General features: G+C 36.3%; 1 long non-coding RNA gene across 3 annotated transcripts; it reads left to right on the forward strand.

Moving 5' to 3' along the window:
* The first annotated feature begins 13,440 nt into the window (after nt 1–13,440).
* On the forward strand, nt 13,441–19,440 carry LOC149249705 (uncharacterized). Of its 3 annotated transcripts, XR_016266792.1 has the most exons (4): nt 13,441–13,831; nt 18,787–18,836; nt 18,951–19,018; nt 19,176–19,440. It is a non-coding gene; the product is annotated as an uncharacterized LOC149249705 (long non-coding RNA). The 3 variants fall into 3 exon arrangements; XR_016266793.1 differs by lacking the exon at nt 18,951–19,018 and having other exon boundaries at nt 18,787–18,913; XR_016266791.1 differs by having other exon boundaries at nt 18,951–19,440.
* The last annotated feature ends 528 nt before the right edge of the window (nt 19,441–19,968 follow it).

The raw sequence follows: 19,968 nt of genomic DNA on the forward strand, positions 1-19,968 counted from the left end.
TCTACATGGTATCAGAGCAAAGGTGATCAAAGCAGAGAACAGTATACAAAGAAGGGAGAAGGGAGAAGTTTGAAGTTTGAAGTTCCTGGATATAGAGATCGAATTCTTATCACATCTCAAATTTCACCAATGGCGTTCAACGGTTTGAGACTCGAGTATGCCCTGGATGGCAGCTTGAATTATATAACCTGGAAGGATCGCATGGAAGTGGTATTAGAGGACAACAGTTTGTAGGACTTCATTGATCAAGAATTCCCCAAGCCAGTAGCTGCTAATGCCCAAGAATTGGCAGAATGGAAGAAATGTGTGGCTAGAGCGAGGAGAATTCTCCCGGAGGGAGTTCGAGACCACATTGTCTCGAGTCTCCATGGGAAGGAGACACAGTTTTCAATGTGGAAAACATTGAAGGATCTATATCAGAATAGCAGCGATTAGAGGAAGCTGGTGCTGAATGATAAGCTTCGCAAAATCATGTGTGAAAAGGGCGACACGATCTCTACATATCTGAACAAGCTCACCACCTACAGGGATGAGCTTGGAAGTGTAGGAATCATGACAGTCGATGATGACATGGTGAGTCTTGCTCTCCCCGGTCTTCCTAAGAGATGGCATAGCTACCAAGACTCAGTAAATGGAAGAGAGAAACTGCCAGATTTGGAACGACTATGGTCGGATCTGATGCAGGAGGAGATAAGGAGAAGCACTAAAGATGGTTCTTCATCAAAGCATGATGATGAAGAAAATCTAGCCTTAGTGAGTAAGGCGAGGAAAGGGAAAGGGAAGGCTTCCCATTCCAAATCGAGTTCTTCCCATGTGGGAAGAAGATTGACAAATCCAAAGTGTGATGCTTTCATTCTCATGAGGTGGGCCATTATGCTACGAATTGTCCACGGAAGAAATCCAAGAAGGGATCCTAGAAAGGATCAGATGGTGAGGCACTGGCCTCATAATTCAAATTGGATTTCACCCTCATCGCATGCATGGTTTCATTGATGGTGGGTTGTGTTTGCTACCTGGACAGTGGAGCCTCATTCCACATGAATAGCGACAAGAGTTTATTCAGTACCTTGGAGGAGAAGGACCTCCAGATGCGCATAAAGATGGACGATGATGGAAAGTATCGTGTTTCAGGTGAAGGCACGGTTGTGTTTTAGAGGGATCATGGAGCTCCTCTCACCGCGACTGATGTAAAGTATGTGCCTGGACTGAAGAAGAACCCGGTGTCCATCGCTATGTTGGAAGACAAAGGCTATGATGTAGTCTTTAATAAAGGAAAGGAATTCCTTAGGCACATCAACACGGGACAGACCAAGAGGATTGGCATTTGAATAAAGAATCTCTACAAGCTGGAGGTAGATGAATGTGCTACATTGAGTTCCAAAGCAGAGTTGGTGTAAAGCCAAGATATTGGCGAGCTATGGCATAGAAGATTGGGCCACTTGTACCATGGGGTCTTGAAGTTCATGCAACAGATTTCTACTGGACTTCCCAAGGGTAAACTTGAGCAAGTGGATACATGCAAAGGTTGTACCTTGGGTGAGTGTGCAAAATCTTCCTTTCAGCATCGAGACAGTCGAGCTGGAGCAATCTTGGAGCGAGTTCATAAAGATGTGTGTGGACCATTCTCGACATCCTCCACCACTAAACAAAGGTACTATGTTATTTTCATTGATGATTTTTCCTGTAGATGTTGTATCTACTTCATTCAGAAGAAGGATCAAACCTTCTCAAGTTTTTGTGAGTTCAAAGCCTTGGTTGAGAAAGAATCAAGAAAGAAAATAAGGGCCTTGCAAAGCGACAATGGTGGAGAGTATGTCTCTCAACAGTTTAAGGACTTCTGTGCAGCAGAAGAAATTAAATGGGCATTGACAGCTTCCCATAACCCACAGTAGAATGGGGTGGCCGAAAGGAAGAACAAAACGATTGTGGGAGCAGCTCGGGCGATGCTACATGACCAAGGCCTACCACTTCATTTATGGGTTGAGGCATGCAATACAACAGTGTACTTGCATAATAGATGCCTGCATCATATACTAGGGATGAAGACACCAGAGGAGGCTTTCTCTGGGAAGAGACCAGATGTGACTCACTTCAGGATCTTTGGCTCACTAGTATTTTTCCATGTGACCAAAGATGCCTAGAAGAAGCTAGAGCCAACAGCAGAGTTGGGGATACTTATGGGGTACACTGATACACCCCACAACTATCGAGTGTTCTTGCCTACCAGTCAGAGGACAGTGGTACACAGAGATTTTAAGTTCGACAAGCAGAAGTCCATGCGAGTTTCCCTTGAGAGGGAGCTCAAGTTGCATGCAGAGGATAAACTTTTGGTTCCTAAGGAGGAGGATCCTCAGACTGATGCGGAGTAGCCGCATGCAGAGGATCCAGGAGTGGAGACATCCACTCATGCAAAGTCTTCCAGAGATGGGCAGAAATTCTCAAGGGAAGCTAACAGATTGTTGATGGATGCGAGAGAGAATGTGGGACAACCATCTTCTTAGCACAGACAGAGGAGGTCACCTGAGCGGTACACTGGTTACATGGCCCTTGTTGGGGAATGTATAAAGACCGAACCATATTCCTTCGAGGAAGCAGTGCAACAGCCAGTCTAGGTTGATGCTATGGTGGAGGAGTATGACTCCATAGTTCGGAACAGTGTTTGGGATGTTGTTCCAAGATTGGAGGAAAAGTCAGTGGTAAGTTCCCGATGGCTTTACAAGGTAAAGCAAGCAGCTGATGGTAGTGTTGAGAAACATAAGGCAAGGTTTGTTGCCCGTGGTTTCTCACAGGTTGAGGGGATCGACTATGATGAGACTTTTGCTCCTATAGTAAGGTACTTATCTATCAAATCGATGTTGGAACTATCAACACAGATGGGTTGAAAGATCCATCAGATGGATGTGAAGATTGTGTTCCTCAATGGCAAGATTGAGGAAGAGGTGTACATAGAGTAGCCAGAAGGATTTGAGACCTTCGATTGTGAGTCACATGTGTGCTGACTCAAGAGCTGAAGCAAGCACCTCATGCTTGGTACACCAGGATCGACAGCTATTTCACCGGGTTGGGCTTCACAAAGAGTGAAGCGGATGTGAACCTATACCACATCATGGTAGAAGGTAAGCCATTGATCATTGTTCTTTATGTTGATGATCTGATAATGACAGGTGATGATTAGTTGATCAATTCTTGCAAGGAGGACCTTGTAAGAGAGTTCGAGATGCAAGACATGGGTCTCAAACACTACTTTCTAGGCATGGAAGTGTGGCAGAAGGATGGAGAAGTGTTTGTGTCTCAAGGCAAGTATGCCACTGAGATACTCAGGAGATTACACATGGATAAGTGCAAGCCCATGCAGACTCCTCTAGTAGGTAAATGGAGGAAGGAGGATGCTACTTTAGGTGAGGTAGTAGTTGCTACTATTTATCGGCAGCTTGTGGGTTCATTGATGTATTTAGTGAACACATGACTAGATTTGTGCTTTGCGGTGAACTAGCTGAGTCAAGCTATGGTTCAGCCTACCAAGATGTTTTGGAAGGCAGCGAAGCACGTGCTAAGATACCTCAGAGGCACATCTCAGTGTGGATTATGGTACAGATGGACAGAGGGAGTGAAGCTTCAGGGCTTCATAGATGCAAATTGGGCAGGGAGTCCATCAGATCGGAAGAGCACTTCAAGAGGAATTTTCAACCTTGGTTCAACTGCAGTTTCTGGGTACAGCAGGAAATAGAGGTTAGTTGCACTTAGCTCAGCAGAGGCTGAATACATGGCTGCCAGTTAGGCAACATGTGAGGCCATTTGGAGGTGGAAAATTCTAGTTGGATTGTTTGATCAAAGGATGGATCCAACTGTGATCTATTGCAATAATCAGAGTTGTATCAAACTCTCTTAGAATCCAGTATTTCATGACAGGTCCAAGCACATCGATATCTAGTATCATCATCTTCAAGACTGTGTGGTGAAGAGTATCATGTTGTTGCAGTATGTTTCGACCGAGGAGCAGAATGCAGATATTTTGACTAAGGCATTGTCAAAATGCAAATTCGAGTTCCACAGAGACAAGATCGGGGTGACAGATAATTGCTTTCTTGTTGAGAGGGAGTGTTGAAAATAGCAACAAGAAATGCTAAATATAAAAGTGCTAAAAATAACATTGTTATAAATAGCATTTCAGGATACATTCCAACTTTAGTTAGTCCCTAAACTAAAATTGAGAATTAAATTTCGAATTTGATCTCAGCAGTTGTTTGAAAAATAATTAATTAATTCATCTTGAGTTAATTAGTTGGAGAAAATCAAACATGAAGTCTATGTGAAGACATGCAATAGTTATCCCTTTGATTGAGGAAGTTATCCCTTAATTAAGGAGATCAGGATGAGTTGTACTTTGAGTTGTAATTAGTTAGCTCAATTAACTAAGTTAAGTCCAGTTAGATTAGTTCCAATAGTTTGTGGAACTGATTGTGAGTTTAGTTAGTTAATGCATGCTTGCATGTAACTAGTGTACTTTAGATAACTGAATATTCTCTCATAAATAACTCATGCATGTTAGTTAAGTCAGAGACCCAGTTGAGATCAGAGGATGGGATAGTATACTATCAGTTGCAGGAATATTCCCTTGAGGATATCTCTTGCATGTAGAAGGAATTCATTCCTTGAGGATTGCACAGTTATTTCTAAGTTTGGTGAGTTGTGTGAGAGGTGATTTCACACACGTGGCAGCCAAAGGACCTAGGAGAAACTGCGCAAGGAAATAGGAGGCTTGGAGGACTGAAGGAAGGCATATGTTGTGTCTATTCAGTCTATGAGAAACATTGAGGGATTGTACTGAGAGCAAGATAACTTGTGAGCTAAAGCTTTGTGTAATCCGGAGATATTTCCACTTGTATGATAATACAGATAATGGGGTTTTTAGCTAAGGCTTTCCCCAGAGTATTCTTCTGTGTTTATGTGTGAATTATTTCTCATTCTTTGTTACATGTGTTCTAATTGATCTTGCTCAAAATCGATTAAGCTTCCGCAAGTTTATCAGGTGATCTACAGTGGGAGTTTATACAATTTGCATCCATTTTGCTATCAATTATATAACATGTTTCAAGCTCTCAAATATGGATGGAACGGAGAAAAGTAACTGAAACTTTGGATTGCCATTGTTATACCCAAAACCCTTGAAATATTTGACAGATATACATTCTTCCGTAATAATTATTAGCAGTTATTACCACCAATGGGCGTACATGTAAGTGAACTGCATGGAATCACTCCAGAGCGCTCCAAAATATTTCATTGCAAACTTATCCCCCCTTAACATGTGCTTGTCATCATTCAATTGCAATGTTGAATGTACCCTTTGTACTAAAGGATTAAGAGCCACTGTGGATATGGGATACCCACATCATTGGTAGAAATTCAATCCATGGAGATGTATGTGGCATTGTAGCAATGTACTAGCATCGCAATTGGAGATATGAGTTCTTAACTACAATGTCAGAGAAGAGCATACAAGAAGGTACCCATACTATTGGTAGAAGTTCAATCCATGGAGTTGTATATAAAGTTGTAGCAATGCACATGCACTACAGGGATCAAGTTCAAGACTAACTTCAAGTGGATATGGGCCCTTCACCAAAATTCCAGACTAGGCATTCAAAATAGGTATTTCATCCAAAAGGAATTGAATTTTTTTAACACTTAATACATAATGATAATGATTCATAACTACACATGAATTTTTTGTGAACATGTAATATTGTAACAACCAACATGCCCCATTCTATCCAAATCCCATATATAATCTTGTAGTTGTAATAGTTTTGGAGGGAAAGGGATCCAGCTATCAATTTGTTTGGAAATGAAATGAACAAAAATGAACCTTCTGAATGCCTCCATTAATGAAACATAAATTCTCCAGCCTGAAAATTCTAGGTCCTTCCGAAGAAATTTAACGTGAATGCTTAAACACTTGGATAGTAACTTTCTAACCTCATGAGAAGCTTACGTAGAATCTTCTTCATGTGCCTTACAATAATTACTTAAAATCTTCTTCCTATGATGCTTACACCATCATGCTTTGCATTAAAGGAACCATTCCTGAATTAGTTGCAATTTATTCCAAAAGGTATATCAACTACAAATAGGCACCTTCATACATTTGATAGACATGGGAGTTATGTTTCTCTAGCTTACCATTCAAGAGGGGCATGTGGTTTAGTACGTCATACCAACCACGAGCTTTATCCATCGAATGTAAGTATGAATTTATCTCTCAAATTGTGTTTCAAATCAAAGGAATCAATTTGGATGGCAAAAATCAGGGCTTCAGATAAAATGTACGCCACCTGCCAAAAGTGTATACCTTATATTTTAAGGAGCAATGGTTCAAATTTTACTAGAAAGGAATGCTTCAAACCTACCAACTGTTAATGTGGATAAACCAAGTATTTTCTATATATTTCATAGGCATTCTTGAGAGAAAGAACTTAGAATGCGAGTTATATTTACAAAATTATGTCTTGCGTAAGCTCATAAGATGGACTCCTCAACCTTTTATGGAGGATAATATTTTAAGGAATTTATCTCTACTATGTAGAATGAAATTCAAAGGTTTTAAGAATTGTGGGCCTATAATGATTACAAATCCAAGGTTGAGTTACTTGTCTAAGCAGAGATCATGCCCCATTAGAGGCTATCTATGAGCATTACTAAAACGCTTCACATTCCCAGATCCAATGGGTAATGGAATGGCAACAATTATTAGAGTATTTCAAAGCCTTTGTTGATACTTGAAGTGACCATGCTATGAATTCCCAAATGACAAGGAATGAACTTACATAGGAATTGAAGAGAAGGGAACCCAACTCAATTCCAAATCTCAAACCAGTTATATTCAAGGCTCATCTTTACACTAGCTTTGTAATGCATCTTGAAATACATTGGATAGGACTTGGATTCAAATCTCCCTTGCTATGCTATCCAATTTTGAACTAGAAGAGCACTCGTCCAATAAATGCGGAAAGTGGATGTGAGCAATTGGAGTAAATTGAATCAATCATGGGCTATCATAAAAAAAAAAATGCACAAACCCATTTGAAATTTATGATTTAATGGAAATTAGATAAGAATGACATGGACAACTTTACTGCACAAAGTTGTACAATTCCTTCAGTTTGGGGGTGATGTTGAACCTCATAAATGTCTTGGTTTTCTCATCTTCCACTCACATTTTCATGAGTATAAAAAACCTAACACATCCAATTTTCTAGATTTCTTAACCACCTTATTATAGAAATTTGGTTTTAAATAAGTAATTCATTGCAAATTAATGTGTTTGACAGTCTCTATGAATATTTTGAATGAAATGTCTTAGTTCTCACCAATTATGATATGTTGAAGGTTACCAGTGTTCATCAACATTTTGTGTAGAATTAACACCTACCACAAAATTCCTTACAGAGAATGATTAAAGACGGTTGCAGAATCTCCATAATCACTTCCTTAGGGAAGCTATAGAATTCTTCTTAATTCTACAGCACACCAATTCTAGGATGGAATTCCCAAAAAACATTCAAGTTGACACATGGCACCTGGATTATAGGGCGACATAGTCTCCATAATATCAACTCACCAGCTAAAAGTAAAGTATAATCTGTTAATTCTAGCAATTTTTAGTTTTCATTTCCAAGAAGTTGTTAGGTTATTCTTCAAAATTTGGTTTTAGGAAGTTGCTAGGCTATACCTGGGAATTCCATTCAGGAAGTTATTAGGTTATACATGGGAATTTAGTTTAGGAAGTTGTCAGGGTATTTTGGGATTTTGTTGGAATAAAGAAACATAAAATCATTTGATGGCATTAAATATGATATAAGATAATTTTATTAATGTCCATGTATGAACACAAGGGTAGGTCAATGGGATGCAAAGGTACAATCAGCGGTGACAGACTATAGGAGTGCTCGAGAAACTCCTATAATATAATCTCTAAGAGGTAAAGCATAAAATACATAAACTAAACTACTGAACATAGCCCTAAAAATAACAAGATAAAATGTTACGCATCACCAAAAGAAGGAGAGGAATGAGAGGGGGAATGGGGAAGCCCTCCACCCATAACAAAGATAGAGGCGAGCATCAAGGAGGAAGAAAATGGAAATGTCCCTATAGGATCATTAATAGTGGAAAATGTGCCAATACACTATCTGAGAATGTCCTCAAGAGGGAGTCCATGTGTGAGAGGTTCAAACAATAAAACCCTGCAAGGAAACATAGAATGATCTATCAATAATCTCCTAACAATCTAGGCCACTAGAAAGAACCTCGTGATGGCAGACCTTGGAGGGTTGGGGGGCAGGAGAAATTATCCTGTACTCACTGCTGAGATAATGAACTCAAATTTCTCAAGAGTCATGGGGGTCAGCCTACTAGCTGAAGAGGGAGTAGAGATCCATGGTGTAATAGATCTAATGCCATATGTATACCATGTCTCTACCTGTCACCTGCCGCCACCAGCAGAACTACAAAAGGGACAAAAGAAAAGAAGTGATATACCTGATGGAATTTCTTAGAGGAAGTCCTCATAAGATCATAAGTTTATGCCGTGACACCTCAATTCCTAATAAAGGCAGATGAACCTACCTCTAACCTCATAGTAAAAGGGACATCATAAATCTTGATGTCTCTGCCAAATATTAAGTATAAATATAGAGGATTAACGTAAAAACAATCCTTCGAGCCAGACTCCTAGAACCACTTGCTCAATAATGAATTAACATATATATATATATATATATATAACCTTGAAAACATGTGTTCTAGATTGGAAATGACCACTAGATACTTGTTCCCAGTCCATTCACAGTTTTAGGATGAATCAAAACAAAAAATTGAAAATTCTTGTGCCAAATGCTACCTAGAACCAAAGGGAATTTACCAAGAGAAAAAAAGGGAGTACAATGTGTTTTTGTGTTTCTTTTTTGTGACAATACTTGCCAACAAAGACTTGTCTATAATGTTTAGCCATGTTGTTTATGGGATAGTCTCCTTCCACCATTTGGTCATAACAACAAAAAATTAACACTGAATGAATTTAATAGGCCATTGATCATTGCAACACCATCTTAGGAACATAGTGTGAATAAAAAGGATCTTTTGGAAAATGTACGATATAAGATGTCTTGATTTTCTGCAGTGTACATGCCAGGGCATCTTATATGTTCTCACATTCTATATTCAAGTAAATACAAGCACTAGTATACAATGGTGTTCCAAGGCTCAAAAATTAAAAGTTGTAACTAGTATTAGGTTAGTAGATAGAGTCGTTAACCCTGATTATGGAAGGCAATCATTATGTACAACTCTCCAAATAAGTTGTCTAAAGAAATTGTTTTCCTCTATCGAAGAAGCTACAATAGTAAAAGTCCTAGTGTGTAAGGTAGTCTTGGGAGCCTTGGACACGGGTAGAGAAGTCCCTTTTCATAATAAATGCCTACATGCATGAGGCAATGAATTTGTGGTGTGGGTACAAGGCCATGACAGTGGCTATAGAATTTTCAATTACACTGAATATGTAGGCCTCATTTATTAGGAAATAATCTACATCCAATCAAGTTGAGAATCCATGTTGATATTATAAAATGGAAAAAAAATTAGAGAGCAGAAGAAAAGTGAATTTGAAATGGGAGTACCTTGCCCATGAGAAGCTCTCTAGAGGGAAGAGACACATCAAGAGGAGGGGCACTTCTGCCACAAGGGAAGAGCTCGAAGAAGGCTCCAGTTAAATTATTTATAATAACGTATTCGAGCCTAATTTCCAGACAAATGTTGTCCCCGCACCATGCCATTGACTTGACCACGTCGAGTACAGAGAATTCCTTCACTTCCATAAACTCCCGTTCCACAAACTCCAGGCTTCCATCATACCGATAGAACCCCAACTCCTCAGCTTCATCTAGGAGGAGCCTTCCACAACTCAGAGTCCATGAATCAATATCTAGAATCAATGTAGATCAACTATTCTGAAAGATTTAGTTTCATTCGTAACTTGACACATTGAATCAATGAGAAGTCTTTGAGGGTCCAACTCATTAATTTCATCCTGCTTTAATTTGGGAACTGTTGGATTGAAAGTTGTTTCAACTTCAACCTCTAGTAGTTTCACTTTGTCCTATAGGGCGTTCGCCTCTCTTTCTCACTTGATATTCTGCTAATCAGTGATTTTCAAGTGGCCCAGGAAGCACCACCTCTCAAGGATGTGCAAAGGGAAATTTAAAATGAAAAATAAATGTAAATGTGCAAAGGGAAATTTAAAATGAAAAGTAAATGTAAATGTGTAGAGGGAAATTTAAAATGAAAAATAAAATAAACATGTGATCACTAAAAAACTATGGAGGGAAGGAAACAAAGAGGGTTTTGTTATAGCTTCACCAACCCCATATGTTAATAGTAAAAATGTGGTGGTCATGATAGTCATTGAGAAGAAACCCCCATACACACACATATATATATATATATATATATATATATATATATATAATTTTTTCTATTTATGACAAGGATATTGAGTATGTTAATATATGTTGTGGTTAATCATTTTAATAGCAACTTCTATGTTGGTTTAGTAATGATTGTATAAAAGTGTTATAATTTTAGCATTATAGATGTATTCATGGACCCCTTTGAGGGGGTCGTTGAATCTATCTACCTAAATTTTAACATTGGAGATGAGGGTCTCTAAATTTTAACATTGCAGATAGACTTAGAGACCCCTTTGTCTATAAATTTAACACTGCATATGGATTCAAAGAAGGGGGTCTCTGAATCCATCTGCAGTGTTAAACTTTAAGGACAAAAGGGTATTCATAATTTTAACAATGTATATGGATTCATAGACCCCTATAGTGAAATGTAACACTTCGGTATCAAAATTGCAATTTTCCATTTCTAGAGTGACAAAAAAAAATTACTAACATAAATGACTAATTCATATCCTTGTTGTACTTGTTATTTGGTCATATTTTTATTCTTAGGCTATAATAGTCATTTATGTTAATCATTATTAATTTTGTCACTTATTTTCTAGTCATATATTTTAATCCTAGACTAAATTAGTCATTTAAGTTACTCACTTTTAGTTTAGTCACTTATTGTCTAGTCGTATATTTTATCCCTAGACTAAATTAGTCGTTTAAGTTAGTCATCCTTAGTTTGGTCACTTAAAATTGCAAATTAGTATTAATTCACTTGAAATAATTGCGGTGACTAACTTTTTTAGTCACCTAGTCACTAATTTCATCATTTTCTACTAGTGGATTCCTCTCCACTGTGAATCTTTTTTATATTTCCTATTCTTTCCTTGGTTCAAGAAAGCACGCAAAACTAGGTAGAAGGAAGGGATGCTTTCAATGATATTTTCACTTATATGTTGTTTATCTTCTCCTTGTAGGAATGACATTGTAAAATTTTTCCAATATATTTTTTTGGTTTGCAGTACAAAGTAGAGGTGGTTATTCTAGAGTGTAGGTGTGAGTCTTTTCTACTATAGATGAAAATAACTCTGAAAGCCATAAATAAAAAGATCTATTTATTGTAGATAAGGGAATCAATTTCTTTTGTTTTCCCACATGAGCGAGCATTTGGATTTTTAGATTAGTATACCTGTCTTCTCATGTAGTAGGGAATTCCTATAATGAAAGTTAGAATATAAATAATTGTATCAACATAACATTTTATTGGTGTATTTCCAAAAATGGAGATATGTAATTATTTCATTTTTCAAATCTAGAGAGAGAGAGAGAGAGAGAGAGAGAGAGAGAGAGAGAGAGAGAGAGAGAGAACATATATCCATCTCACCCTAGATATATCAAGAGATCTATCAAGCACCAAGATGAACCAAGAGGTTTGACTCCTCTTGGGGATGATAAATCCAGGGTTAAGATGGATCTATGCTAGTTATAATAGTTTTTTTGTCCAGAGGAATTGGGAGCTAAGTTTGGATTGTAACAGTGTGACATGGGGCTAAGTGAAGCTTATACTCGCATGACACAAGGTAATTTCCTACTCCTATCAATATAACCTTTCGCTGCAAGGTACACCTCCTAAGCACAATACATGATTAGGAAAAGTTTGAATTAACAACTTGGTAAAGGGTGCCTTAATAATACATTTCATAGTGAACTTATTTACACCGCTAAAAATGAGTGATTGTTAATAATAAAGAACTATAAATAAAAAATAATAATATAACTATTAAAAATAAGACAATCTATAGGATAAAAAATTAATTATATTACTTGGCCTAGTTTAATTCCCACTCATGGGGAGGGGTTGAGGGTGGAAGCCACTTTTGGGGGAATTAAACTATCCCAAGGGGCGTCCAAGCTCAATTGAGCAAAATAATAATAATAATTGTATAATATAATCATATGTTTTCTACCCTATGCCAATATACATGTTTTATATAAAGATCAAAATAAATAATTATATCTTGATTGTATAAATGCAAAATTATTGCAGCAATTTTAGGATAGATAATAATTATCTTTTAGATATAGAAATAAAGGTTATACAAATTATATTTCAATGTTAAAATCTACAGATGTGTACATACTCTAGCCCTTTTGGATTTAAACCTATGACCTGTTATGAGAAAACACATACACTTAACAATTAAATCGACTCAAAATGTATTTATATATATATATATATATATATATATATATATATATATATATATATATATTAATTATTAAAAAATATTATAATTCATTTCAATATAACACTATATATTTTAAGTGCAATTTAATTAAATTAAAATTGGGCAATAAACTTTTGAACAAGATTATAGTTTGCTATGATATAAAATGTAATTTTGAATACATAAATAAATTTAAAACCTAAAAAAAACTTTTAATGCATTCAAAATTGGCAAATTAAACCAATAAAAACTTATATTTCTTAAGCATAGTGGTTTTGGGCAAAAATAAACTAAAATAAAAAGCGTATTAATTAAACTACACAAATATTTTATATATGTCTATGCTTTAATCTTTTACACCTTTTAATACATTTTTAAAAATTAATAAAAATATACCTTTTATCTAATTTTACATTTGTATAAATATAAAATTTATAAATTAACATCAGGAGCGTCACAAATAAATATTAAAAAATTAAGGACACCAAATGAATATTAAAAAATTAAGGAGTTCTGCATACCATTGGGCTGTACATTCCACGAAAAGGTGAAAATGATGCAAAAAATGGTAAAAAATTCCATATAGCCACACATGAATATTAAAAAGTTAAAAGAGCGACTTTTGCAACCTGTCAGACTCTACACTCAACGATTGGGTGAATAGAATGCAAAAGGTAGTAAAAAGTTGCCCATCCGTAGTAAGGTGAACATGAAAAATGAAAAAAAAGGACGTTAAATTCTTTTCCCTATCACTGAAAACCACTCACGGCGTTGAAAGCGAACCGAGAATAGAAATAATATTTAATTAATTTTCAAAACCCTCGCTACTCAATGATTTCTTTGCAGTCTGTGTACAGCTTTCGATCTGGTTCTCGGATCAATGATCCGAGTTAGAGAAGATCTGAGCCATGGGCCAGTACGCGAAAAATTTACTGACGACCTCGCCTCCTCCGAGGAAAAACCAGGGAATTAAGAATCGTGCCGTGACGAAGATGAAGAAGGAAGAGGACCAAGAAGAAGTCGAACCTGTAACCCGTGCCGTGCTACATGGAGACGATGATTAAGACAATGAGACCGTAAATGCCTCCAACACCGCCAACGATCAGGATGATTGCACCCGTGACGAGGCCGAGACTAATTTCACTAGTAAGTACAATTGATTTCACTGAAAGGATCTATAGTTGCTAAGATAAAGATTTCTCCTCTTTCATTTCTCGTTTTTGAGAACCACGTTTTTCAGAACCAGTATAGCAATGGATCTAGCATAGCATTGATCTTTAGGCTTTTTAGAACCAGTATAGCATTGGATCAAGCATAGCATCGATCTTTAGGTTTAAATTTTATAGGAACAGTTGAATTAAAATCTTTAGGTTTAAATTTTTGAGAAATTAAATTATCAAGGGGCATCCTTGGCCGAACTTTGCCCAATCTTTGTAATCGCATCTCATGAATGCTAACCTTAGCCTAGACTAAACTTAATTAACAAAAATATTTTTTAATATTGCTAGACTAAACTTAATTAACAAAAATATTAAAAAATATAATGTTAAGTGGTTTTTAATTGGCTAGACTAAACTTAATTAACAAAAATATTTTTTAATATTGCTAGACTAAACTTAATTAACAAAAATATTAAAAAATATAATGTTAAGTGGTTTTTAATTTATCCTCACTCATTTTTTCCATTTTTTCTATTAGATCTCCGTCGAGACTTAAAATCCCCTCCGTTGTCGCTTTTCTCCTTTGCAACTGTAAACACTAAATCATTTTAATAATTTAAAGATTCGTCCTGCTCATTTATCATACTGAAATTAAGTATATGCTATAAAAGGTTGTGCTTTACTACTAAAGTATTGTGCTTTACTACTAAAGTATTAGTGTATAGATCATTTTTTCATGCAATAGAGGAGCTGGTTTTAGCATAAGCTAATTTTAACCGGAAAACATATATATAGAGTGTTGGTCAATCATTTTGATAAGATCAATTGTCTTTAATATACCTCATTCATTTCCTCTATTAGATCTCTGCTAAGAAGTTGTTCTTTGTATTTTTTGTGTTGGAGACATGATTCCTATTACATCAAAACTTGTAGGTGTTAGTAAACAAACACATCGCTAGATTTAAGCGTAATGCTACGAAATACACGGGGAGCGTTGACCTTCTACACACGCAATGTCACGAAACACATGCATTACACACGGGGAGTGTTGACCTTATACAAGCGCAATGCCACGAAACACACTAGGAGCGTTGACCTTCTACACACACGAAACACACTAGGAGCGTTGACCTTCTACACACGCAATGTCACGAAACACATGCATTACACACGGGGAGTGTTGACCTTATACAAGCGCAATGCCACGAAACACACTAGGAGCATTGCACACGAAACACACTAGGAGCGTTGACCTTCTACACACGCAATGTCACGAAACACATGCATTACACACGGGGAGTGTTGACCTTATACACGCGCAATGCCACGAAACACACTAGGAGCGTTGACCTTCTACACCGCCATTAACGGGGAGCCAACAATCTCCCCCCCAACGCGAGTCCAGTGTGTTTCGAACTCGAGACCTCTGGCTCTGATACCACTTGTTGGAGACATGATTGCCATTACACCAAAACCCGCAGGTGTTAGTAAATAGACACGTCGCTAGATTTAAGCACATGCCACGAAACACAAGGGGAGCGTTGATCTCCACACCCCCATTAGTTTCTAGATCTCCAGGATTCTAGATCTTTCTACACTGCCATTAGTTTCTAGATCATTCCAAATCTCCATCTGAATCACATACAGGATATTCTAGATCCCTCTTCTGCCTCCATAAATTTGTAATTTCTCTGGCCGAGGAATGCAAGCCAAGGCTCAAGCCTATTATGTAATGCAAAATGATTTCTGTTCTCCAGTGATTGTTCTATTCCGCTGTTTCTAACTGAGTAATCTTGTTGTTTCTCCATTTCTTTGTCTCTATGAGTTATTCTCTGTTTTTTTCTGTCTAGTCTCTGAGTATAAATCTGCTGTGTGTTATGTATGCTCCGGTCTAACACTTTGCAACTGTAAACCCTTGTTCCTCTCACTAGTTCAAAGACGCGTTCTGCTCAATGATTTTACTGAAATTAAGTACCTGCTATAAAAGGTTGTGTTATTGTTTCTATTTATCCTGATAAGATGTAAACTAAATCCGATCTCCACAAATATTAAGTTATTGTTCGAATCACTTTTTCTATTGGATCTCTGTCAAGACTTAAAATCTATTCTATTGTCCCTTGTGCCCATTGCAACTGTAAACACTTGTTCCTCTCAATAGTTCAAAGACGCGTTTTGCTCAATGATTTTACTGAAATTAAGTACCTGCTATAAAAAGTTGTGTTATTGTTTCTATATATCCTGATAAGATGTAAACTAAATCCGATCTCCCCAACTATTAAATTATTATTCGAATCATTTTTTCTATTGGATCTCTGTCAAGACTTCAAATCTTTTATGTTATCCCTGGTGTCCTTTGCAACTGTAAAGACTTGTTCCTCTCAATAGTTCAAAGACGCATTCTACTCAATGATTTTACTGAAATTATGTAACTGGTATGAAAAGTTGTGTTATTGTATCATGATAAGACGTGAACTAAATCCGATCTCCCCAAATATTAATTATTATTCGAATTCCCATCGACCTAAATATTATAATTAATATTCAATGGTCTGACAGTCCTGGGTTCCAATCACTGTGTTCAGTAATAGGTAGATGTTACAGTATAAAGCTTGGGTCCAATTTGATCATTTTATTTACTACATTTTATTTTCAGCTCTTTTTTTTTAAAGGTGTTTATGTGTTTTGATGTTTTTGGCTCTAATTTGGCCCCATATTTTTTTTTGATGTATTAGCTTTTTGAAAAACTTTTGGATCACTTAGATGGTAGAAAGTTCATAATTCAATTTGTGATTTCAATAGATTTTGAACAAATTCCACCAGAAAATATGCCAAAAAAGTATAACAAATATGTTGCGGTACCTGTTTTCTGATAAAAATAAATTCAAATCATTTTTTTCTCCGACAAACCTTGCATCCTCATGTTAGTTATGTTCGACAGCTCATTAATAAGATTAACAGTGAGAGCTGAATCTTTTATATTAGCAGCTTGCCTCTTTTAAGCTTCTTGCACAGACAAACCCGTTAGTAAAGTTATGATTTTCTCTTATTGCTCCTGACAGGACTTATCCTCATTGCATATGTGTCGATCAGTCTGTCTTAATTACCCTTCGTCACTATTCCCTATTGGCTCCCTTGAGCAGGTTTTCTTTGGCAGCACATATATAGAGTGTCGGTCAATCATTTTGATAGGATCAATTGTTTTTAATTTACCTCACTCATTTCCTCATTAGATCTCTGTTAAGACTTCAAATCTTTTCTGTTGTCCCTTGTCTCCTTTGCAACCGTAAACACTTGTTCCCCTCAATAGTTCAAAGACGCGTTCTGCTCAATGATTTTACTGAAATTAAGTACCTGCCATAAAAAGTTGTATTATTGCTTCTATCTATCTTGATAAGATGTAAACTAACTCCGATCTCCCAAAATATTAAATTATTATTCGAATCATTTTTTCTATTGGATCTCTGTCAAGACTTAAAATCTTTTCTATTGTCCCTTGTGTCCATTGCAACTGTAAAGACTTGTTCCTCTCAATAGTTCAAAGACGTGTTCTGCTCAATGATTTTACTGAAATTAAGTACCTGCTAAAAAAGTTGTGTTATTGTTTCTATTTATCCTGATAAGATGTAAACTAAATTCGATCTCCCCAATTATTAAATTATTATTCGAATTATTTTTTCTATTGGATCTCTGTCAAGACTTCAACTTCAAATCTTTTATGTTGTCCCTTGTGTCCTTTGCAACTGTAAAGACTTGGTCCTCTCAATAGTTCAAAGACGCGTTCGGCTCAATGATTTTACTGAAATTAAGTACCTGCTATGAAAAGCTGTGTTATTGTATCATGATAAGATGTAAACTAAATCCGATCTCCCTAAATATTAAATTATTATTCGAATTCCCATCAACCTAAATACTATAATTAATATTCAATGGTCAGATAGTCCTGGGTTCCAAACACTGTGTTCAGTAATAGGTAGATGTCACAGCATAAAGCTTGGGTCCAATTTGATCATTTTATTGACTACATTATTTTATTTTCAGGCTTTTATAAAAAAAAGGTGTTTATATGTTTTGAAGTTTTTGGCTGCAATTTTCTCAAAAAAAATCTTAATTTTTTTTTTTAAATATATTAGCATTTTGACCAACTTTTGGATCAATTAGAGGGTAGAAAGTTCACCATTTGTGATTTTAATCAAATTTGAACAAATTCAACCCGAAAATATGCCAACAAAACTTCAAAAACATATAACAAATAATTGCGGTACCTGTTTTCTGATAAAAATAAATTCAAATAATTTTCTTTCTCCGACAAACCTTGCATCCTCATGTTAGTTATGTTCAACAGCTCATTAATAAGATTAACAGTGAGAGCTGAATCTTCTTATATTAGCAGCTTGCCTCTTTTAAGCTTCTTGCAGAGACAAACCTGTTAGTAAAGTTGTGATTTTCTCTTACTGATCCTGACAGGACTTATCCTCATTACATATGTGTTGATCAGTCTGTCTTAATTATCCTTCGTCACTATTCCCCATTGGCTCCCTTGAGCAGGTTTTGTTTGGCAGCACCATCGAATTTAAGACAACCCATGATATTGGGATTGAATATCAAAATGAAAGCTTTAATAGGTTGAGTTCTCATAGGTTACATTTGAGGAGCCTTTTCCAGTAAATTCTTGTTGCTGAAATTGTTCAATTATTCACATGAAATTGCCAATTGAAATCTTCCCCGAACCTATATTAGTCCTCTCTATGTGATTACTAACATGAAATTGTTTGTTCAAGCTTCCCCGGACCCATATCAGCCCTCTCTTTTGTGTGAAGCTTTAGCGAGGGGAGATAAAGAACCCTCTACTTATCTCTGCTTTACACAGTTTTTGCATCGTTTTCTCTGTGTGCGGATTTTATATTTTAGTAAGTCAATGGATTTTATTTTTGGATTTTCCAGGTCCAGCAAAAACTAATGAATGTAGAGGTTGCAAAGCGTGAAAAGAAAAGGTTAAAAGATTTTTTAACCTAAAGAACGAGCTTTTAGAAGTCCTGGCTTAACTGTTGCTGCAATTGATGCAGACAGGGTAATTTGAATTGTTTTCGCTTGTAATACCTGTGCAGCTACATAATAGTTAGGAGTTACAGATCATGGAGTTATACATCATGGATAGGCTAAAAGCTCTCCTCCGGTATGAGTTTAAGTTAACGTCTGCTATTGCTATAGAAGTGAATGTTTTCATGTTCTACCCAAATTACATCATTCCTTGGAACTCTCGAATATGCCACGGGGTTAAGTGAGAGAAGAAAGTTCGGAGTAGTAATATTTAACATTTTTGTTCCTTTCAGAATAACAGAGCAAAAAAGTGATTGAAGTTTCTTCTTCAAAAAATAGGGATAAGCAGCAAAAGATAGAAAAAACCAGCGAGAGGTTAGTTTTCTGCATATTTGTAACCTATATAGAAAGATAGATTGGACCAAAATTTAAGAAATAAAACTTATATTTCTTTTGTGAGACTGGAGGTCGGCTTCAATCGAAAGTCACTGACGAAGAAGACGATGAAAATTACCTTAAAGAAGAGGAGAATGGTCTCACTGGTTCCGTTTGATGGCACAGACCCTAGCAATACTTTCGTTGTTGTTGCACTTGAACTGTGTGCCTTTTACATTTGTGAGCAGTTTTTTCTGTAGTGATTTTGATATGTTTTAAAGTGCCTGCTACTGTGTTGTCACCATGGACAATTCAATATACCTTTTTCAATCTGTTTAAAGCAAATGAGAGGAAAGAAAATGCAATTATAGCCCTTGCCCCTTGCCATTATATCAAAACTTATGTGACCCTGCATATAGCAGACTTCTAATACATATGTTGTTATCATTTATTCAACTATTAAATTCTTTAGACATTACCTTATACTTTGCTTAAAAAAACAGATAGATATGTTGACAACTTTGTTTCTCAGAATAGATTTCAAAAGTGTGGAGTAGGGTAGGCTGTCGGATTGAGAAACTCCATAGCGCATGCCCGACCTTATTTCATGGGTTTGCAATGCACTCAAAGCATAATAAAATTGTCTGCTTGCATTCTAAAGTTGTTTCGAATTCTAAAAACCTTTTATGACTTACGTTGACCGTTAATTTT

This window comes from Pinus tabuliformis, chromosome 7, assembly GCF_031772625.1.
Source record: "Pinus tabuliformis cultivar Carrire ecotype Pingquan chromosome 7, CPIR1, whole genome shotgun sequence".
In the NCBI taxonomy this organism is placed as follows: Eukaryota; Viridiplantae; Streptophyta; class Pinopsida; order Pinales; family Pinaceae; genus Pinus; species Pinus tabuliformis.